Source organism: Scyliorhinus canicula, chromosome 6, assembly GCF_902713615.1.
Source record: "Scyliorhinus canicula chromosome 6, sScyCan1.1, whole genome shotgun sequence".
Taxonomy (NCBI): domain Eukaryota; kingdom Metazoa; phylum Chordata; class Chondrichthyes; order Carcharhiniformes; family Scyliorhinidae; genus Scyliorhinus; species Scyliorhinus canicula.
In genome coordinates this window covers 223570114-223583368 of record NC_052151.1, presented here as the reverse complement: position 1 = coordinate 223583368, position 13255 = coordinate 223570114, and positions in this window count along the sequence as shown.

Genomic DNA, 13255 nt, shown 5'->3' with positions numbered 1-13255 from the left:
AGACTTGTTGTCCTGTGAGAGTACCTTTAAGAAATGGATGTTTATAAATGGGTGTGTATATACCGTATATACTCGCGTATCCTTCGATCTCGCGTATCATGCGACCCCTAAATTTACGGCCCAAAAACATGCTTTTATGGTATACCTCATGTAGGGGCAGCACGGTAGCATGGTGGTTAGCATAAATGCTTCACAGCTCCAGGGTCCCAGGTTCGATTCCCGGCTGGGTCACTGTCTGTGTGGAGTCTGCACGTCCTCCCCCTGTGTGCGTGGGTTTCCTCCGGGTGCTCCGGTTTCCTCCCACAGTCCAAAGATGTGTGGGTTAGGTGGATTGGCCATGCTAAATTGCCCGTAGTGTCCTAAAAAGTAAGGTTAAGGCGGGGGGGAGTGTTGGGTTACGGGTATAGGGTGGATACGTGGGTTTGAGTAGGGTGATCATGGCTCGGCACAACATCGAGGGCCGAAGGGCCTGTTCTGTGCTGTACTGTTCTATGTTCTATGTATCATGCGAGTCACTTTTTTGACATGACAGCTGACACTCAGGTAAGCTTTCCGCCTAAAACTGCCGAATGAGAAACAGCTGTTTTGCTGTTTCTAATCACGGAACTAAACCCGATAATAAATAGTCACGGTACCTAACAGGTGACACAATCGACCCTTAGCAAAAATGGAGAAAAGATCAGCGAAGAAATATACAGCCAAATGGAAACTGCAAGTTGTTGCCGAAGCGGAACAAAGCAACAATGTTAAAGCTGGAACCTGTTTGGTGTCGGAGAAAGCTGTGTCCGAAACTGGAGAAAGCAAAAAGAACAATTGATGGCAAGTCCTTCCTATAAATGTGCAAATCGCGGGTCGAAATGTCATTGGCCGCAGTTAGAAGATGAAGTCTCAAAGTGGGTGTCCGAAAATCGGGCAAATGGTTACATAATAGCACGATCTAAAATAAGACTTTATGCTTTACGAGAAGCTAGAAACATGGGCATTCGTGAGTTTACTGCAAGTCCCGGGTGGTGTGCGCGGCTCATGAAAAGACATGACTTTGTGATTAAGAAGAAAAACAAAAATTGCACAGAGACTCCCAAAAGAATTAGAAGAAAAAGTGATAAGTTTTCATAGATTTGTAATCAAACATCGCAAAGCTAACAGCTATAAGTTATCGTGCATTGGAAACATGGATGAGACACCCGTGAATTTTGATATGCCATCAAACTCAACCGTTAATAAAGTCGGCGAAAAAAGTATCTTTATCAAAACTACAGGGCATGAAAAGACACATTTTACGGTTGTACTAACGTGTATGGCAGATGGGACAAAACTTCCTCCAATGGTCATCTTCAAACGGAAATTAATGCCCAAGCTAAAATTTCCAAGTGGTATCATTGTCCATGTCCATGAAAACGGATGGATGAACGATAATGGCTGCATGATTTGGCTGAAGAGAGTTTGGGAATCAAGAGCAGGTGGTTTACGACGCCCAAAAAGTTTACTTGTGTGGGATATGTTTAGGTCACATCGAGTGGATTCTGTTGTGAAAGCTGTTCGCGAATCGAACACCGATATAGCGATCGTTCCAGCTGGCTTGACTAGCATCGTTCAGCCACTTGACGTATCCATTAATAAGCCATTTAAAGACAATATAAGGAAGAAATGGAATGACTGGATGATGGAAGGAGAGAAATCATTTACGAAGGGAGGGAATATGAAGGCTCCGGATTTGCCTCTACTGTGTTTGTGGGTAAAAGAAGCATGGGCTGGGATAGATGGCGATTTGATCGTTAAAGCATTTAAAAATGTGGAATAGCAAATGCTTTGGATGGAAGTGAAGATGATGCTATATTCGAAGATGCAGAAGAGGATGAAAATATTGAAGACCTGGAAGATGATCAGTATGACGACTGCCTCAATGAAGAAGAATTCAAAGCTTTATTTGACGATGACGATGACAATGAAAGCAAATTCGAAGGATTTTAGTTTACCTGCATTAGTTTGTTTTAATGATGTTTTTACATTTCAATAAATGTTAAATAACCAATGTTTCCTGTTTCATATATCATTATGTTCAAAAATAAATACCTGTATAATAGTTTCATTGACTACTGGATGCTATGTGACTTATCTTGGCCAGCATTTCACACCCGCGATTTTTGTATCTCGCGTATCATGCGACCTCCGAAATTTAGGCTTCAAATTAGGTGCTCAAAAGTCGCATATTACGCGAGTATATACGGTAAATATCTGTAATGAGAGTACCTTTAAGAAATTGCTGTTTATTACTGCAGTGATGTCAGAGAGTGGGTGGAGCTGGGCGGTGTGTCAGCTTTTTACTTTCGTTTTAGGCTGTTTACTGCAGGGTGTGCTTTAGTTTCGTTTTCAGAGCTGGATAGCTGCAGTCACAGCCAGAAGGGGCATTAGAATCTCTCTCTGTAATCTAAAGACAGTAAATCGATCCTTTGGTGATTTAAAACTAATAACAGTAGTGACTTTAACCTGATGGGCTTCTGGTAAAAGGTGTTTTCAGTCTTATGGATGTTAAAAGGAAAGCTTAAAGGATTACTTAGTGTTGTATTCTTTGGGGGCTGTATTTGAATTGATGGTTGCTAAGATGTTCACTGTATGTTTTAAAAAGGTTAACTTGAGTTCATAGAATAAACATTGTTTTGCTTTTCCCATTTCTGCTGTACCACACCTGTAGAGTGGGCCGTGTGCTCCCCATACCGCAATCTAGTAAAGGTTGTGGGTCAGGGAACTCTATGATACGCTTTGGGGTTCTCTAAACCCTGGCCCACAACGTTATTCAAAGAATCGATATGACTACTTGGGATACGTCCTCATGGAAGGTGAAATCCAGCATATCCTTCAAAAGTACCCTGATGTATTTAAAGGCATGGGCACTTTACTGTAACAGTACAAATCCTGTAATGCATCCGCCTAGGAGAGATCCAGCTCCTTGCGAGAGGGGTTGGAAACAGAACTTGACCAGCTACAATGGCAAGGAATCATCTGCCGAGTCAGGCAGCCGACTGGCTGGGTCAGCTCTCGAGAATGTGTCCAAAAACCATCGGCTGTGCACATTCAACACTACATTTGGACGCTTCTGTTTGAACCGCATGCTCTTTGGGATAAAATCCGATTGGGAGATTTTCCATCGGATAATGGAGCAGATGACGGAGGGGTATCGATAGTGGAAGAGTTTATATCGACAATGTAGTCATCTTGTCCACGACTGATGAAGAACACGTTTGTCATTGAAAGCAGGTGTTTCAACCAATCCGTAAGCATGGATTGAAACTACACCAGGCAAAGTGCGCCTTTGCATCTTTAAACTTCCTGGGAGATACCATATCCTCTCGAGGTGTCAGACCAGATGATGCGGAGATTTCAGCGATCGACAATATGAGGATAGGAAAGCTGAGCTAAGATATCTGGGCGTTGTAAATTTCTTGGGCAGGTTTATCTTGAACCAGTCCACAAAGACGGCAGGTTTAGGCAATCTGATCAGGAAGCAGCTCCATCCTACTCCAGCAGAACCATCAATCTGATCAGGAAGCAGCACCATCCTACTCCAGCAGAACCGTCAATCTGATCAGGAAGCAGCTCCATTCTACTCCAGCAGAACGGTCAATCTGATCAGGAAGCAGCACCATCCTACTCCAGCAGAACCATCAATCTGATCAGGAAGCAGCTCCATTCTACTCCAGCAGAACCATCAATCTGATCAGGAAGCAGCACCATTCTACTCCAGCAGAACGGTCAATCTGATCAGGAAGCAGCTCCATTCTACTCCAGCAGAGCCATCAATCTGATCAGGAAGCAGCTCCATCCTACTCCAGCAGAACGGTCAATCTGATCAGGAAGCAGCTCCATCCTACTCCAGCAGAACCATCAATCTGATCAGGAAGCAGCACCATTCTACTCCAGCAGAACCATCAATCTGATCAGGAAGCAGCACCATTCTACTCCAGCAGAACCATCAATCTGATCAGGAAGCAGCTCCATTCTACTCCAGCAGAACCATCAATCTGATCAGGAAGCAGCACCATTCTACTCCAGCAGAACCATCAATCTGATCAGGAAGCAGCTCCATTCTACTCCAGCAGAACCATCAATCTGATCAGGAAGCAGCTCCATTCTACTCCAGCAGAACGGTCAATCTGATCAGGAAGCAGCACCATTCTACTCCAGCAGAACGGTCAATCTGATCAGGAAGCAGCTCCATTCTACTCCAGCAGAACGGTCAATCTGATCAGGAAGCAGCACCATTCTACTCCAGCAGAACCATCAATCTGATCAGGAAGCAGCTCCATTCTACTCCAGCAGAACGGTCAATCTGATCAGGAAGCAGCACCATTCTACTCCAGCAGAACCATCAATCTGATCAGGAAGCAGCACCATTCTACTCCAGCAGAACCATCAATCTGATCAGGAAGCAGCACCATTCTACTCCAGCAGAACCATCAATCTGATCAGGAAGCAGCTCCATTCTACTCCAGCAGAACGGTCAATCTGATCAGGAAGCAGCACCATTCTACTCCAGCAGAACCATCAATCTGATCAGGAAGCAGCACCATTCTACTCCAGCAGAACCATCAATCTGATCAGGAAGCAGCTCCATTCTACTCCAGCAGAACCATCAATCTGATCAGGAAGCAGCTCCATTCTACTCCAGCAGAACCATCAATCTGATCAGGAAGCAGCACCATTCTACTCCAGCAGAACGGTCAATCTGATCAGGAAGCAGCTCCATTCTACTCCAGCAGAACCATCAATCTGATCAGGAAGCAGCTCCATTCTACTCCAGCAGAACGGTCAATCTGATCAGGAAGCAGCTCCATTCTACTCCAGCAGAACCATCAATCTGATCAGGAAGCAGCTCCATTCTACTCCAGCAGAACGGTCAATCTGATCAGGAAGCAGCTCCATTCTACTCCAGCAGAACCATCAATCTGATCAGGAAGCAGCTCCATTCTACTCAGCAGAACCATCAATCTGATCAGGAAGCAGCACCATTCTACTCCAGCAGAACGGTCAATCTGATCAGGAAGCAGCACCATTCTACTCCAGCAGAACGGTCAATCTGATCAGGAAGCAGCACCATCCTACTCCAGCAGAACCATCAATCTGATCAGGAAGCAGCACCATTCTACTCCAGCAGAACGGTCAATCTGATCAGGAAGCAGCACCATTCTACTCCAGCAGAACGGTCAATCTGATCAGGAAGCAGCACCATCCTACTCCAGCAGAACCGTCAATCTGATCAGGAAGCAGCACCATTCTACTCCAGCAGAACCATCAATCTGATCAGGAAGCAGCTCCATTCTACTCCAGCAGAACGGTCAATCTGATCAGGAAGCAGCTCCATTCTACTCCAGCAGAACCATCAATCTGATCAGGAAGCAGCTCCATTCTACTCCAGCAGAACAGTCACTCTGATCAGGAAGCAGCACCATTCTACTCCAGCAGAACCATCAATCTGATCAGGAAGCAGCTCCATTCTACTCCAGCAGAACGGTCAATCTGATCAGGAAGCAGCTCCATTCTACTCCAGCAGAACCATCAATCTGATCAGGAAGCAGCTCCATTCTACTCCAGCAGAACGGTCAATCTGATCAGGAAGCAGCTCCATTCTGCTCCAGCAGAACCATCAATCTGATCAGGAAGCAGCTCCATTCTACCAGCAGAACCATCAATCTGATCAGGAAGCAGCACCATTCTACTCCAGCAGAACGGTCAATCTGATCAGGAAGCAGCACCATTCTACTCCAGCAGAACGGTCAATCTGATCAGGAAGCAGCACCATCCTACTCCAGCAGAACCATCAATCTGATCAGGAAGCAGCACCATTCTACTCCAGCAGAACCATCAATCTGATCAGGAAGCAGCTCCATTCTACTCCAGCAGAACGGTCAATCTGATCAGGAAGCAGCTCCATTCTACTCCAGCAGAACCATCAATCTGATCAGGAAGCAGCTCCATTCTACTCCAGCAGAACGGTCAATCTGATCAGGAAGCAGCTCCATTCTACTCCAGCAGAACCATCAATCTGATCAGGAAGCAGCTCCATTCTACCAGCAGAACCATCAATCTGATCAGGAAGCAGCACCATTCTACTCCAGCAGAACGGTCAATCTGATCAGGAAGCAGCACCATTCTACTCCAGCAGAACGGTCAATCTGATCAGGAAGCAGCACCATCCTACTCCAGCAGAACCATCAATCTGATCAGGAAGCAGCTCCATTCTACTCCAGCAGAACGGTCAATCTGATCAGGAAGCAGCTCCATTCTACTCCAGCAGAACGGTCAATCTGATCAGGAAGCAGCTCCATTCTACTCCAGCAGAACCATCAATCTGATCAGGAAGCAGCTCCATTCTACTCCAGCAGAACGGTCAATCTGATCAGGAAGCAGCTCCATTCTACTCCAGCAGAACCATCAATCTGATCAGGAAGCAGCACCATTCTACTCCAGCAGAACCATCAATCTGATCAGGAAGCAGCACCATTCTACTCCAGCAGAACGGTCAATCTGATCAGGAAGCAGCACCATTCTACTCCAGCAGAACGGTCAATCTGATCAGGAAGCAGCACCATCCTACTCCAGCAGAACCATCAATCTGATCAGGAAGCAGCACCATTCTACTCCAGCAGAACGGTCAATCTGATCAGGAAGCAGCTCCATTCTACTCCAGCAGAACCATCAATCTGATCAGGAAGCAGCTCCATTCTACTCCAGCAGAACGGTCAATCTGATCAGGAAGCAGCACCATTCTACTCCAGCAGAACGGTCAATCTGATCAGGAAGCAGCTCCATTCTACTCCAGCAGAACCATCAATCTGATCAGGAAGCAGCACCATTCTACTCCAGCAGAACGGTCAATCTGATCAGGAAGCAGCTCCATTCTACTCCAGCAGAACCATCAATCTGATCAGGAAGCAGCACCATTCTACTCCAGCAGAACCATCAATCTGATCAGGAAGCAGCAGCATTCTACTCCAGCAGAACCATCAATCTGATCAGGAAGCAGCTCCATTCTACTCCAGCAGAACCATCAATCTGATCAGGAAGCAGCACCATTCTACTCCAGCAGAACCATCAATCTGATCAGGAAGCAGCACCATCCTACTCCAGCAGAACCGTCAATCTGATCAGGAAGCAGCTCCATTCTACTCCAGCAGAACGGTCAATCTGATCAGGAAGCAGCACCATTCTACTCCAGCAGAACGGTCAATCTGATCAGGAAGCAGCACCATTCTCCTCCAGCAGAACCATCAATCTGATCAGGAAGCAGCTCCATTCTACTCCAGCAGAACCATCAATCTGATCAGGAAGCAGCTCCATTCTACTCCAGCAGAACGGTCAATCTGATCAGGAAGCAGCTCCATTCTATTCCAGCAGAACCATCAATCTGATCAGGAAGCAGCTCCATTCTACCAGCAGAACCATCAATCTGATCAGGAAGCAGCACCATTCTACTCCAGCAGAACGGTCAATCTGATCAGGAAGCAGCACCATTCTACTCCAGCAGAACCATCAATCTGATCAGGAAGCAGCACCATTCTACTCCAGCAGAACGGTCAATCTGATCAGGAAGCAGCACCATTCTACTCCAGCAGAACCATCAATCTGATCAGGAAGCAGCTCCATTCTACTCCAGCAGAACCATCAATCTGATCAGGAAGCAGCTCCATCCTACTCCAGCAGAACGGTCAATCTGATCAGGAAGCAGCACCATTCTACTCCAGCAGAACCATCAATCTGATCAGGAAGCAGCTCCATTCTACTCCAGCAGAACCATCAATCTGATCAGGAAGCAGCTCCATTCTACTCCAGCAGAACCATCAATCTGATCAGGAAGCAGCTCCATCCTACTCCAGCAGAACGGTCAATCTGATCAGGAAGCAGCACCATTCTACTCCAGCAGAACGGTCAATCTGATCAGGAAGCAGCTCCATTCTACTCCAGCAGAACCATCAATCTGATCAGGAAGCAGCTCCATTCTACTCCAGCAGAACCATCAATCTGATCAGGAAGCAGCACCATTCTACTCCAGCAGAACGGTCAATCTGATCAGGAAGCAGCTCCATTCTACTCCAGCAGAGCCATCAATCTGATCAGGAAGCAGCTCCATCCTACTCCAGCAGAACGGTCAATCTGATCAGGAAGCAGCTCCATCCTACTCCAGCAGAACCATCAATCTGATCAGGAAGCAGCACCATTCTACTCCAGCAGAACCATCAATCTGATCAGGAAGCAGCACCATTCTACTCCAGCAGAACCATCAATCTGATCAGGAAGCAGCTCCATTCTACTCCAGCAGAACCATCAATCTGATCAGGAAGCAGCTCCATTCTACTCCAGCAGAACGGTCAATCTGATCAGGAAGCAGCACCATTCTACTCCAGCAGAACGGTCAATCTGATCAGGAAGCAGCTCCATTCTACTCCAGCAGAACGGTCAATCTGATCAGGAAGCAGCACCATTCTACTCCAGCAGAACCATCAATCTGATCAGGAAGCAGCTCCATTCTACTCCAGCAGAACGGTCAATCTGATCAGGAAGCAGCACCATTCTACTCCAGCAGAACCATCAATCTGATCAGGAAGCAGCACCATTCTACTCCAGCAGAACCATCAATCTGATCAGGAAGCAGCACCATTCTACTCCAGCAGAACCATCAATCTGATCAGGAAGCAGCTCCATTCTACTCCAGCAGAACGGTCAATCTGATCAGGAAGCAGCACCATTCTACTCCAGCAGAACCATCAATCTGATCAGGAAGCAGCACCATTCTACTCCAGCAGAACCATCAATCTGATCAGGAAGCAGCTCCATTCTACTCCAGCAGAACCATCAATCTGATCAGGAAGCAGCTCCATTCTACTCCAGCAGAACCATCAATCTGATCAGGAAGCAGCACCATTCTACTCCAGCAGAACCATCAATCTGATCAGGAAGCAGCTCCATTCTACTCCAGCAGAACCATCAATCTGATCAGGAAGCAGCTCCATTCTACTCCAGCAGAACGGTCAATCTGATCAGGAAGCAGCTCCATTCTACTCCAGCAGAACCATCAATCTGATCAGGAAGCAGCTCCATTCTACTCCAGCAGAACGGTCAATCTGATCAGGAAGCAGCTCCATTCTACTCCAGCAGAACCATCAATCTGATCAGGAAGCAGCTCCATTCTACCAGCAGAACCATCAATCTGATCAGGAAGCAGCACCATTCTACTCCAGCAGAACCGTCAATCTGATCAGGAAGCAGCACCATTCTACTCCAGCAGAACGGTCAATCTGATCAGGAAGCAGCACCATCCTACTCCAGCAGAACCATCAATCTGATCAGGAAGCAGCACCATTCTACTCCAGCAGAACCATCAATCTGATCAGGAAGCAGCTCCATTCTACTCCAGCAGAACGGTCAATCTGATCAGGAAGCAGCTCCATTCTACTCCAGCAGAACCATCAATCTGATCAGGAAGCAGCTCCATTCTACTCCAGCAGAACGGTCAATCTGATCAGGAAGCAGCTCCATTCTACTCCAGCAGAACCATCAATCTGATCAGGAAGCAGCTCCATTCTACTCCAGCAGAACGGTCAATCTGATCAGGAAGCAGCTCCATTCTACTCCAGCAGAACCATCAATCTGATCAGGAAGCAGCTCCATTCTACTCCAGCAGAACGGTCAATCTGATCAGGAAGCAGCTCCATTCTGCTCCAGCAGAACCATCAATCTGATCAGGAAGCAGCTCCATTCTACCAGCAGAACCATCAATCTGATCAGGAAGCAGCACCATTCTACTCCAGCAGAACGGTCAATCTGATCAGGAAGCAGCACCATTCTACTCCAGCAGAACGGTCAATCTGATCAGGAAGCAGCACCATCCTACTCCAGCAGAACCATCAATCTGATCAGGAAGCAGCACCATTCTACTCCAGCAGAACCATCAATCTGATCAGGAAGCAGCTCCATTCTACTCCAGCAGAACGGTCAATCTGATCAGGAAGCAGCTCCATTCTACTCCAGCAGAACCATCAATCTGATCAGGAAGCAGCTCCATTCTACTCCAGCAGAACGGTCAATCTGATCAGGAAGCAGCTCCATTCTACTCCAGCAGAACCATCAATCTGATCAGGAAGCAGCTCCATTCTACCAGCAGAACCATCAATCTGATCAGGAAGCAGCACCATTCTACTCCAGCAGAACGGTCAATCTGATCAGGAAGCAGCACCATTCTACTCCAGCAGAACGGTCAATCTGATCAGGAAGCAGCACCATCCTACTCCAGCAGAACCATCAATCTGATCAGGAAGCAGCTCCATTCTACTCCAGCAGAACGGTCAATCTGATCAGGAAGCAGCTCCATTCTACTCCAGCAGAACGGTCAATCTGATCAGGAAGCAGCTCCATTCTACTCCAGCAGAACCATCAATCTGATCAGGAAGCAGCTCCATTCTACTCCAGCAGAACGGTCAATCTGATCAGGAAGCAGCTCCATTCTACTCCAGCAGAACCATCAATCTGATCAGGAAGCAGCACCATTCTACTCCAGCAGAACCATCAATCTGATCAGGAAGCAGCACCATTCTACTCCAGCAGAACGGTCAATCTGATCAGGAAGCAGCACCATTCTACTCCAGCAGAACGGTCAATCTGATCAGGAAGCAGCACCATCCTACTCCAGCAGAACCATCAATCTGATCAGGAAGCAGCTCCATTCTACTCCAGCAGAACGGTCAATCTGATCAGGAAGCAGCTCCATTCTACTCCAGCAGAACCATCAATCTGATCAGGAAGCAGCTCCATTCTACTCCAGCAGAACGGTCAATCTGATCAGGAAGCAGCACCATTCTACTCCAGCAGAACGGTCAATCTGATCAGGAAGCAGCTCCATTCTACTCCAGCAGAACCATCAATCTGATCAGGAAGCAGCACCATTCTACTCCAGCAGAACGGTCAATCTGATCAGGAAGCAGCTCCATTCTACTCCAGCAGAACCATCAATCTGATCAGGAAGCAGCACCATTCTACTCCAGCAGAACCATCAATCTGATCAGGAAGCAGCACCATTCTACTCCAGCAGAACCATCAATCTGATCAGGAAGCAGCTCCATTCTACTCCAGCAGAACCATCAATCTGATCAGGAAGCAGCACCATTCTACTCCAGCAGAACCATCAATCTGATCAGGAAGCAGCACCATCCTACTCCAGCAGAACCATCAATCTGATCAGGAAGCAGCTCCATTCTACTCCAGCAGAACGGTCAATCTGATCAGGAAGCAGCACCATTCTACTCCAGCAGAACGGTCAATCTGATCAGGAAGCAGCACCATTCTCCTCCAGCAGAACCATCAATCTGATCAGGAAGCAGCTCCATTCTACTCCAGCAGAACCATCAATCTGATCAGGAAGCAGCTCCATTCTACTCCAGCAGAACGGTCAATCTGATCAGGAAGCAGCTCCATTCTATTCCAGCAGAACCATCAATCTGATCAGGAAGCAGCTCCATTCTACCAGCAGAACCATCAATCTGATCAGGAAGCAGCACCATTCTACTCCAGCAGAACGGTCAATCTGATCAGGAAGCAGCACCATTCTACTCCAGCAGAACCATCAATCTGATCAGGAAGCAGCACCATTCTACTCCAGCAGAACGGTCAATCTGATCAGGAAGCAGCACCATTCTACTCCAGCAGAACCATCAATCTGATCAGGAAGCAGCTCCATTCTACTCCAGCAGAACCATCAATCTGATCAGGAAGCAGCTCCATCCTACTCCAGCAGAACGGTCAATCTGATCAGGAAGCAGCACCATTCTACTCCAGCAGAACCATCAATCTGATCAGGAAGCAGCACCATTCTACTCCAGCAGAACCATCAATCTGATCAGGAAGCAGCACCATTCTACTCCAGCAGAACCATCAATCTGATCAGGAAGCAGCACCATACTACTCCAGCAGAACCATCAATCTGATCAGGAAGCAGCTCCATTCTACTCCAGCAGAACCATCAATCTGATCAGGAAGCAGCTCCATTCTACTCCAGCAGAACCATCAATCTGATCAGGAAGCAGCTCCATTCTACTCCAGCAGAACGGTCAATCTGATCAGGAAGCAGCTCCATTCTACTCCAGCAGAACGGTCAATCTGATCAGGAAGCAGCACCATTCTACTCCAGCAGAACCGTCAATCTGATCAGGAAGCAGCACCATTCTACTCCAGCAGAACGGTCAATCTGATCAGGAAGCAGCACCATTCTACTCCAGCAGAACCATCAATCTGATCAGGAAGCAGCTCCATTCTACTCCAGCAGAACCATCAATCTGATCAGGAAGCAGCTCCATTCTACTCCAGCAGAACCATCAATCTGATCAGGAAGCAGCACCATTCTACTCCAGCAGAACCATCAATCTGATCAGGAAGCAGCAGCATTCTACTCCAGCAGAACGGTCAATCTGATCAGGAAGCAGCTCCATTCTACTCCAGCAGAACCATCAATCTGATCAGGAAGCAGCTCCATCCTACTCCAGCAGAACGGTCAATCTGATCAGGAAGCAGCACCATTCTACTCCAGCAGAACCGTCAATCTGATCAGGAAGCAGCTCCATTCTACTCCAGCAGAACCATCAATCTGATCAGGAAGCAGCTCCATTCTACTCCAGCAGAATGGTCAATCTGATCAGGAAGCAGCACCATTCTACTCCAGCAGAACGGTCAATCTGATCAGAAAGCAGCACCATTCTACTCCAGCAGAACGGTCAATCTGATCAGGAAGCAGCTCCATTCTACTCCAGCAGAACCATCAATCTGATCAGGAAGCAGCACCATTCTACTCCAGCAGAACCATCAATCTGATCAGGAAGCAGCACCATTCTACTCCAGCAGAACGGTCAATCTGATCAGAAGCAGCACCATTCTACTCCAGCAGAACCATCAATCTGATCAGGAAGCAGCACCATTCTACTCCAGCAGAACCATCAATCTGATCAGGAAGCAGCACCATCCTACTCCAGCAGAACGGTCAATCTGATCAGGAAGCAGCTCCATTCTACTCCAGCAGAACCATCAATCTGATCAGGAAGCAGCACCATTCTACTCCAGCAGAACCATCAATCTGATCAGGAAGCAGCTCCATTCTACTCCAGCAGAACCATCAATCTGATCAGGAAGCAGCACCATTCTACTCCAGCAGAACCATCAATCTGATCAGGAAGCAGCTCCATTCTACTCCAGCAGAACCATCAATCTGATCAGGAAG